Raw genomic sequence first — 10,773 nt, forward strand, 5'->3', positions numbered from 1 at the left:
CACATCTCTTAAAGAGATAAGGTTCATCCCACAAGTAGTACTTTGCATCAGTAATTAATTTCTTCTTTTGTATCCTGTTGTACTCCTTGGGTATGAACCTTGCAGCTTTATAGTTTGCAATATCGGCAAACCATGGTGCTTCCTGAATGGCGAATAAATGCTCATCAGGAAACGTCTCAGAGATCTCAAGAGAAGGGAGGGACGTCCCTTCCACTGGCTCTATCCGGGACAGATGATCAGCCACTTGGTTCTCTGTCCCTTTTCTGTCTCTTATTTCGATATCAAACTCTTGCAGAAGCAATACCCATCTGATGAGCCTGGGTTTTGAATCCTGCTTTGTGAGTAGATATTTAAGAGCAGCATGGTCAGTATACACAATCACTTTTGATCCTACTAAGTATGATCTGAACTTGTCAATGGCGTAAACCACTGCAAGTAGTTCTTTTTCTGTGGTTGTGTAATTTTTCTGGGCATCATTTAGAACGCGACTGGCATAATAAATGACATGCAGAAGCTTGTCATGCCTCTGTCCCAATACTGCACCAATGGCATGATCACTGGCATCACACATTAGCTCAAATGGTAATGTCCAGTCTGGTGCAGAAATGACTGGTGCTGTGACCAGCTTAGCTTTCAGCGTTTCAAATGCCTGCAGGCACTCTGTGTCAAACACAAATGGCGTGTCAGCAGCTAGCAGATTGCTTAGAGGTTTTGCGATTTTTGAAAAATCCTTTATAAACCTTCTATAGAATCCTGCATGCCCCAGAAAGCTTCTGATTGCCTTAACATTGGCAGGTGGTGGTAAATTTTCAATTACCTCTATTTTTGCTTGATCCACCTCTATTCCCTTGTTTGAGATCTTATGCCCAAGAACAATTCCTTCTGTCACCATGAAGTGACACTTTTCCCAGTTTAAAACTAGGTTGGTCTCTTGGCATCTTTTCAGAACAAGTTTCAGGTGATCAAGGCAGGAGCTGAATAAGTCTCCATATACTGAGAAGTCATCCATGAAGACTTCCAGAAATTTTTCCACCAGGTCAGAGAAAATAGAGAGCATGCATCTCTGGAAGGTTGCAGGCGCATTACATAGCCCAAATGGCATCCTTCTATAAGCAAACACTCCGGATGGACATGTGAATGCTGTTTTCTCTTGATCCTGGGGATCTACTGCAATCTGGTTATAGCCTGAGTAGCCATCCAAAAAGCAGTAATAATCATGACCTGCTAGTCTTTCTAGCATCTGGTCTATGAATGGTGAAGGAAAATGATCCTTTTTGGTGGCTGTATTGAGCCTTCTGTAGTCAATACACATGCGCCACCCTGTAACTGTTCTTGTAGGAACCAGTTCATTTTTTTCATTATGAATTACTGTCATGCCTCCCTTTTTTGGGACGACTTGAACAGGGCTCACCCAGGGGCTATCAGAAATAGGATAAATAATCCTAGCCTCCAGTAATTTGGTGACCTCTTTCTGCACCACTTCTTTCATGGCTGGATTTAGCCGCCTCTGTGGTTGCACCACTGGTTTGGCATTATCCTCCAATAAGATTTTGTGCATGCATATAGCTGGGCTTATGCCCTTAAGGTCACCTATGGACCACCCAAGAGCTGTCTTGTGTGTCCTTAGCACTTGAATAAGTGCCTCCTCTTCCTGTGAATTTAAAGCAGAGCTTATGATCACTGGAAAAGTGTCACCTTCTCCCAGAAATGCATATTTCAAGGATGGTGGTAATGGCTTGAGCTTGGGTTTAGGAGGTTTTTCCTCTTTCAGAAGAAAGTTCAGAGGCTCTTTCTTGTCCCCTGAATTCTCCAAATCAGGCTGAACATCTTTAAAGATGTCCTCCAACTCTGATTCGAGACTCTCAGCCATGTTGATCTCTTCTACCAAAGAGTCAATAAGATCAACTTTCATGCAGTCTGTTGATGTGTCTGGATGCTGCATGGCTTTGACAGCATTCAACTTGAACTCATCATCGTTGACTCTCAGGGTTATTTCCCCCTGTTAGACGTCAATGAGGGATCGTCCAGTTGCTAGGAAGGGTCTTCCTAGAATGAGAGTAGCACTCTTGTGCTCCTCCATTTCCAGCACAACAAAGTCAGTGTGGAAGGAAAATGCCCCAACCTTGACAATCATGTCCTCAATTATGCCTGATGTGTGTTTAATGGAGCCATCAGCAAGTTGAAAACAGATCCGGGTTGGTTTGACCTCTTCAGTCAAGCCAAGCTTTCTGATAGTGGATGTAGGGATTAGGTTGATGCTTGCCCCAAGATCACATAGAGCTGTCTTAGTGCAGTTACCCTCTAATATGCATGGTATCATAAAGCTCCCGGGATCTTTAAGCTTTTCTGGGAAGCTTTTCAGAATGACTGCACTGCATTCTTCAGTGAGGAGAACTCTTTCAGTTTCTCTACAATCCTTCTTATGACTCAAGATATCTTTCATGAACTTGGCATAAGAGGGTATTTGCTCAAGTGCCTCTGCAAACGGAATCTTTATTTCAAGAGTCCTGAGATAGTCTGCAAAGCGGGCAAATTGCTTATCTTGCTCCTCTTTGCGGAGTTTTTGAGGATAAGGCATCTTGGCTTTGTATTCCTCAACCTTAGTTGCTGCAGGTTTATTTCCTACAGAGGTAGGTTGAGAAGCCTTCTTGAGGGATTTATTATCAGCACTTGCAGGTGTCTGATCCCTCACTGGCATTTGAAAGCCAGGGTTGGAATATGGAGTGAAGCTGGACGCCAGCTCCTTGTCTGCTTCTGGCGTCTGAACGCCAGAACTGTGCCCATTTTGGGCGTTCAGCGCCAGATCATGCCCATTTTGGGCGTTCAATGCCAGATCCTTGCCCATTTCTGGCGTTGAACGCCAGTCCTGCTGTATTTCTGGCATTGAACGCCAGTTTTGGCCATGGTCTGGGCGTTCAGCGCCAGCCTTCCACCAATTTTCTGGCGCTTTAGCGCCAGAATTATTTTTCCCTGGGCTCTTACTGTCCTCAGGTGAATTTTGGGTGGTTTGCTCATTTCTTAGCTTTTTGCTGCCTTGAGGTGGGGTATTTAATGTTTTCCCACTTCTTAGTTGAACTGCTTGGCATTCTTCTGCTATTTGCCTTGACAGCTGCTGCTTTGTTTGCTTAAACTGTTCGTCCATATGTATATTAGCCATCCTTGTCTCTTGTAGCCTGTCTTTAAATCCGGCTAACTGCTTTGTGAGAAAGTCCAATTGCTGATTGAATTCAGCAGCTTGTTTTACAGGGCTGAGTTCAGCAGTTACTGTTTTAACCTCTTCATTCATGGAAGGGTTGTTGCTTAGGTACAGATGCTGATTCCTGGAAACTGTATCAATGAGCTCTTGAGCCTCTTCAATTGTCTTTCTCATGTGGATGGATCCACCAGCTGAGTAATCTAGAGACATCTGAGCTCCTTCTGCAAGCCCATAATAGAAGATGTCTAACTGAACCCACTCTGAAAACATTTCAGAGGGGAATTTTCGTAGCATCTCTCTGTATCTCTCCCAGGCATCATAAAGAGATTCATTATCTCCTTGTTTAAAGCCTTGGATGTCCAGCCTTAGCTGTGTCATCCTTTTTGGAGGGAAATATTGATTCAGGAACTTTTCTGTCAGCTGTTTCCATGTCCTTATGCTGGCCTTAGGTTGGTTATTCAACCACCTCTTAGCTTGATCTTTTACAGCAAATGGAAACAGTAATAATCTGTAGACATCCTGATCTACTTCCTTACCATGTACTGTGTCAGCAATTTATAAAAAATGTGCCAGAAACTCTGTAGGTTCTTCCTGTGGAAGACCGAAATACTGGCAACTTTGCTGCACCATGATAATGAGCTGAGGATTCAACTCAAAGCTACTGACTCCAATGGAGGGTATACTGATACTACTCCCATATGAAGCCGTAGAGGGGTTAGCATATGACCTCAGAGTCCTTCTGGACTGTTCATTTCCACTTAGATCCATGATGGAGAAAGGGAGATGATGTAAAATAAAAAATTATTTTTATTTATTTAATTATTTATTTATTTCAAAAATGAAATAAATTAAAATAAAATAAATAAAAATGGTTGAAATTTTCCGAAAAATTGAGGAGAGAGAAAGTGGTTAGGAAGTTTTGAAAGGGATATGATGATTTTTGAAAAAGGTTTTAAATTTTGAAATAAAAATCCGAATTTTAAAGGTAAATTTCAAAAATTTGCATTAAAATAGAGAGAAAAGATATTTTTGAATTTAAAGAGGAGAGAGAAAAACAATAAGATAGCACAAGATTTAAAATTTTTAGATCTAATGCTCCTTGTTTTTGAAAATTTTGGAGGGAAAACACCAAGGAACACCAAACTTAAAAATTTTAAGATCAAGACACAAGGAAAACTCAAGAACACTTTGAAGACTCACAAGAACACAAGAACATGAAGAAAGAACACCAAACTTAGAATTTTTAGAAAACCAAACTAAAATTTTCGAAAACCAAAGGGAAATCAACAAGAAAACACCAAACTTAAAGTTTGGCACAAAATTTAATAGAGAAATTATTATTATTATTTTTTTTTAAAAAGAAGATTTTGAAAAGAGTATACCAAATTGCCACGAACTTAGACCAACACTCTAGCCAATTGGGCAGTAAATGTAACACTTGTTTTGAAGAAGTATTTTTTTAAATAACTAAGAATGAAAGAAATATATTTATTTTTTTGAAAACTAATGTTTTGAAAAGGCACAGGAAAACAAGAAGAATCACAAAACAAGAAAAACCAGAGATCAAACAAGAAAAAGTCAATAAATAAAAAATATAATTTTCAAAAATATTTTTTTTTGAAAAAGAAAATAAGGATTCTAAAATTTTAACCAAAAACAATAATAAGAGACTCTAAACCAAAAAGAAAAATTTTTCCTAATCTAAGCAACAAAATAAACCGTCAGTTGTTCAAACACGAACAATCCCCGGCAACGGCGCCAAAAACTTGCTGGTTAGTGGTACGAGTTGTGAAAAGTGTGATTCACAATTTGTGCACCAAGTTTTTGTGTGATGAGCGGATAATTTATATGGTTTTTGACATTGTTTTTAGTATGTTTTTAGTAGGATCTAGTTACTTTTAGGGATGTTTTCATTAGTTTTATGTTAAATTCACATTTCTGGACTTTACTACGAGTTTGTGTGTTTTCTTTGATTTCAGGTATTTTCTGACTGAAATTGAGGGACTTGAGCAAAAATCAGATTCAGAGGTTGAAGAAGGACTGCTGATGCTGTTGGATTCTGACCTCCCTGCACTCAAAGTGGATTTTCTGGAGCTACAGAACTCGAATTGGCGCGCTTCTAATTGCGTTGGAAGGTAGACATCCAGGGCTTTCCAGCAATATATAATAGTCCATACTTTGGCCAAGAATAGATGACGTAAACTGGCGTTCAACACCAGCTTTCTACCCAAATCTGGCGTCCAGCGCCAGAAAAGGAGCCAAAACCAGAGTTGAACGCCCAAACTGGCACAAAAGCTGGCGTTCAACTCCAAGAAGGACCTCTACACGTGCAACACTCAAGCTCAGCCCAAACACACACCAAGTGGGCCCAGGAAGTGGATTTATGCATCAATTACTTACTCATGTAAACCCTAGTAGCTAGTTTATTATAAATAGGACCTTTTACTATTGTATTAGGTATCTTTGGTCTCAGTTTTAATCCATTGTTCATCTTTGGATTATATTTAGATCTATTGATCACGTTTTAGGGGGCTGGCCATCTCGGCCATACCTGGACCTTCACTTATGTATTTTTAACGGTAGAGTTTCTATACTCCATAGATTAAGGTGTGGAGCTCTGCTGTTCCTCAAAGATTAATGCAAAGTACTACTGTTTTCTATTCAATTCATCTTGTTTCGCTTCTAAGATATTCATTCGTACTTCAATCTGAATATGATGAACGTGACAATCATCATCATTCCCTATGAACGCGTGCCTGACAACCACTTCCGTTCTACATTAGATTGAATGAGTATCTTTTAGATCTCCTAACCAGAATCTTCGTGGCGTAAGCTAGAATGATGGCGGCATTCAAGAGAATCCAGAAGGTCTAAACCTTGTCTGTGGTATTCCGAGTAGGATTCAATGAATGAATGACTGTGACGAGCTCCAAACTCGCGATTGCGGGGCGTTAGTGACAGACGCAAAAGGATAGTAAATCCTATTCCAGCATGATCGAGAACCGACAGATGAATAGCCGTGCCGTGACAGGGTGCGTTGACCATTTTCACTGAGAGGATAAGATGAAGCTATTGACAAGGGTGATGCCTCCAGATGATTAGCCGTGCCGTGACAGGGCATTGGATCATTTTCCCGAGAGATGACCGAAAGTAGCCATTAACAATGGTGATGTATCACATAAAGCCAGCCATGGTAAGGAGTAAGACTGTTTGGATGAAGATAGCAGGAAAGTAGAGGTTCAGAGGAACGAAAAGCATCTCCATTCGCTTATCTGAAATTCTCACCAATGAATTACATAAGTATTTCTATCCCTATTCTATTAATTATTATTCGAAAACACCATTATCAATTTATATCTGCCTAACTGAGATTTGCAAGGTGACCATAGCTTGCTTCATACCAACAATCTCCGTGGGATTCGACCCTTACTCACGTAAGGTATTACTTGGACGACCCAGTGCACTTGCTGGTTAGTTACACGGAGTTGTGAACCATGGTCTTGGCATCATGTTTTTGGCGCCATTTCCAGGGTCTTTACATAATTAAAGTGTAATCACGATTCCGCGTACCAAGTTTTTGGTGCCGTTGCCGGGGATTGTTCGAGTTTGGACAACTGACGGTTCATCTTGTTGCTCAGATTAGGTAATTTTCTTTTTGTTTTCTTTTCAAAAATTTTTCAAAAAAAAATATTTCTAAAATATTCTCATTTGTTTTCGAAAATAATATAAAAATGTTTTCAAAAATTTTATTCAAAAATTTTTAAGAATGAATTCTAGTGTTTCATGAAGCACGTTGAAGCCTGGCTGGCTGTAAAGCCATGTCCTATTCCTTTGGGAATGAATATGTCAGGCGTGTCATGTCAGAATTACATGCTGAAGCTTGGCTGGCCATTGGCCATGTCTAGTGTTTTGGACCGGAGCTTTCATTGAAAGCTTGGCTGGCTAGTGAGCCATGTCTAATTCCTGGACTGAAGCTTTAGACTAACATGGCAAGATTCCTGGAATTCATATTAAAAATTTTGGAATCCTTATTTTTCTTTCCTTCTAAATAATTTTCGAAAAATATAAAATAAAAATCCAAAAAAATTAGAAAATCATAAAAATCAAAAAAATATTTTGTGTTTCTTGTTTGAGTCTTGAGTCATATCATAAGTTTGGTGTCAATTGCATGTGCATCTTGCATTTTTCGAAAATTTCATGAATTCATAGTGTTCTTCATGATCTTCAAGTTGTTCTTGGTAAGTCTTCTTGTTTGATCTTGATGTTTTCATGTTTTGTGTCTTTTCTTGTTTTTCATATGCATTCTTGAATTCTTAGTGTCTAAGCATTAAATAATTCTAAGTTTGGTGTCTTGCATGTTTTCTTTGCAATAAAAGTTTTTCAAAATTGTGTCTATGATGTTCATCTTGACATTCATAGCATTCTTGCATGCATCACATGTTTTGATCTAAAAAAAAATTCATGCATTGCATCTTTTTAGTGTTTTTCTCTTGCATCATAAAAATTCAAAAATCAAAAAAATATCTTTCCCCTTTTCTCTCATCAAATTCGAAAATTTGAGTTGACTTTTTCAAAAATTTTAAAATCAAGTTGTTTCTTATGAGTCAAATCAAATTTTTAATTTGAAAATCTTATCTTTTTTAAAATCTTTTTTCACAAATCAAATCTTTTTCAAATTTCTTAGTTATTTTCAAAAATTCCAAAAATATTTTTCAAAAATCTTTTTCTTATTTTTATACCAAATTTTCGAAAATAACAATAGCAATTAATGTTTTGATTCAAAAATTTCAAGTTTGTTACTTACTTGTTAAGAAAGATTCAAACTTTAAGTTCTAGAATCATATCTTGTGATTTCTTGTGAATCAAGTCATTAATTGTGATTTTAAAAATCAAATCTTTTTCAAAACTAATTTCAATCATATCTTTTCAAAAATATCTTCTTATCTTATCTTTTTCAAAAATATCTTTTCAAAATATCTTTTCTAACTTCCTAACTTCTTATCTTTTCAAAATTTGTTTCAACTAACTAACTAACTTTTGTTTGTTTCTTAACTTTTTCAAAACTACCTAACTAACTCTCTCTCTCTAATTTTCGAAAATATCTTCCCTCTTTTTCAAAATTTCTTTTTAATTAACTAATTATTTTTATTTTTTATTTTTTGATTTCAAAAATTTTCGAAAATTACTAACATTTTTCAAAAACTATTTTCAAAAATCACTAACTCTTTTTCAAAAATTTTTTTCGAAAATTATCCCTCCCCCATCTTATTCTATTTATTCATTCATATCCTAACATCTCATCTCACATCTCTGCCATCCTCACAGTTGTGTTTCTTCCATTATATTACATTCTTTGTCTCCCTCTCTTCTTCTACTCACACAAGGATCCCTATACTGTGGTATAAAGGATCTCTATTATTATTATTATTTTTCTGTGCCTTCTTCTTTGTCATATGAGCAGGAGCAAGGATAAGAACATTCTTGTGGAAGCAGATCCAGAACCTGAAAGTACTCTGAAGAGAAAATTAAGAGAATCTAAAATACAACAATCCAGAGATAACCTTTCAGAAATTTTCGAACAGGAAGAGGAGATGGCAGCCGAAAATAATAATAATGTAAGGAAGATGCTTGGTGACTTTACTGCACCTAATTCCAATTTACATGGAAGAAGCATCTCCATTCCTGCCATTGGAGCAAACAACTTTGAGCTGAAACCTCAATTAGTTTCTCTGATGCAGCAAAACTGCAAGTTTCATGGACTTCCATTTGAAGATCCTTCTCAGTTCTTAACTGAATTCTTGCAGATATGTGATACTGTTAAGACTAATGGAGTAGATCCTGAAGTCTACAGGCTCATGCTTTTCCCTTTTGCTGTAAGAGACAGAGCTAGATTATGGTTAGATTCTCAACCCAAAGACAGCCTGAACTCTTGGGATAAGCTGGTCACGGCTTTCTTAGCCAAGTACTTTCCTCCTCAAAAGCTGAGGACGCTTAGAGCTGATGTTCAAACCTTCAGACAGAAAGAAGGTGAATCCCACTATGAAGCTTGGGAAAGATACAAACAGTTGACCAAAAAGTGTCCTTCTGACATGCTTTCAGAATCGACCATCCTGGATATATTCTATGATGGTTTATCTGAGCTATCAAAAATGTCATTGGACACTTCTGCAGGTGGATCCATTCACCTAAAGAAAACGCCTGCAGAAGCTCAAGAACTCATTGACATGGTTGCTAATAACCAGTTCATGTACACTTCTGAAAGGAATCCTGTGAGTAATGGGACGCCTATGAAGAAGGGGTTCTTGAAGTTGATACTCTGAATGCCATATTGGCTCAGAATAAAATATTGACTCAGCAAGTCAATATGATCTCTCAGAGTCTGCATGGAATGCAAGCTGCATCCAACAGTACTCAAGAGGCTTCTCATGAAGAAGAAGCTTATGATCCTGAGAACCCTGCAATAGCAGAGGTGAATTACTTAGGTGAACCTTATGGAAACACCTATAACTCATCATTGAGAAATCATCCAAATTTCTCATGGAAGGATCAAAAGCCTCAACAAGGCTTTAATAATGGTGGAAAAAACAGGTTTAGCAACAGCAAACCTTTTCCATCATCCACTCAGCAACAGACAGAGAACTTTGAACAAAATACTTCTAATCTGGCAAACTTAGTCTCTGATCTGATTAAGGCCACTGTAAGTTTCATGAATGAAACAAGATCTTCCATTAGAAATTTGGAAGCACAATGGGCCAGCTGAGTAAAAGAATCACTGAAATCCCTCCCAGTACTCTCCCAAGCAATACAGAAGAGAACCCAAAAGGAGAGTGCAAGGCCATTGACATAAGCACCATGCCGAACCTACAAGGGGAGTGGAGGACGAGAATCCCAAGGAGGAAGACCTCCTGGACGTCCAGTGATCAATAAGGAGCTTCCCTTGAGGAACCAAGGGACTCTGAGGCTCATCTAGAGACCATAGAGATTCCATTGAACCTCCTTATGCCCTTCATGAGCTCTGATAGTATTCTCTTCTGAAAGAATGAGGATGTAACTGAAGAGCAAACTGCCAAGTTTCTTGGTGCAATCATGAAGCTGAATGCCAAATTATTTGGCATTGATACTTGGAAGTTGAACCTCCCTTGTTCATCAATGAACTAAGTGATCTGGATCAACTGACATTGCCTCAGAAGAGACAGGATCCTGGAAAGTTCATAATACCTTGTACCATAGGCACCATGATCTTTAAGGCTCTGTGTGACCTTGGTTCAGGAATAAACCTCATGCCCCTCTCTGTAATAGAGAAACTGGGAATCTATGGGGTGCAAGCTGCTAAAATCTCACTAGAGATGGCAGACAATTCGAGAATACAGGCATATGGCAAGTAGAGGACGTATTAGTAAAGGTTGATGGCCTTTACATCCCTGCTGATTTCATAGTCCTGGATACTGGAAAGGAAGAGGATGAATCCATCATCCTAGGAAGACCTTTCCTGGCACAGCAAGAGCTGTGATTGATGTTGACAGAGGTGAAATAGTCCTTCAATGGAATGAGGACTCCCTTGTGTTTAAAACTCAAGG

This window comes from Arachis hypogaea, chromosome 16 (assembly GCF_003086295.3).
Source record: "Arachis hypogaea cultivar Tifrunner chromosome 16, arahy.Tifrunner.gnm2.J5K5, whole genome shotgun sequence".
Lineage (NCBI taxonomy): Eukaryota > Viridiplantae > Streptophyta > Magnoliopsida > Fabales > Fabaceae > Arachis > Arachis hypogaea.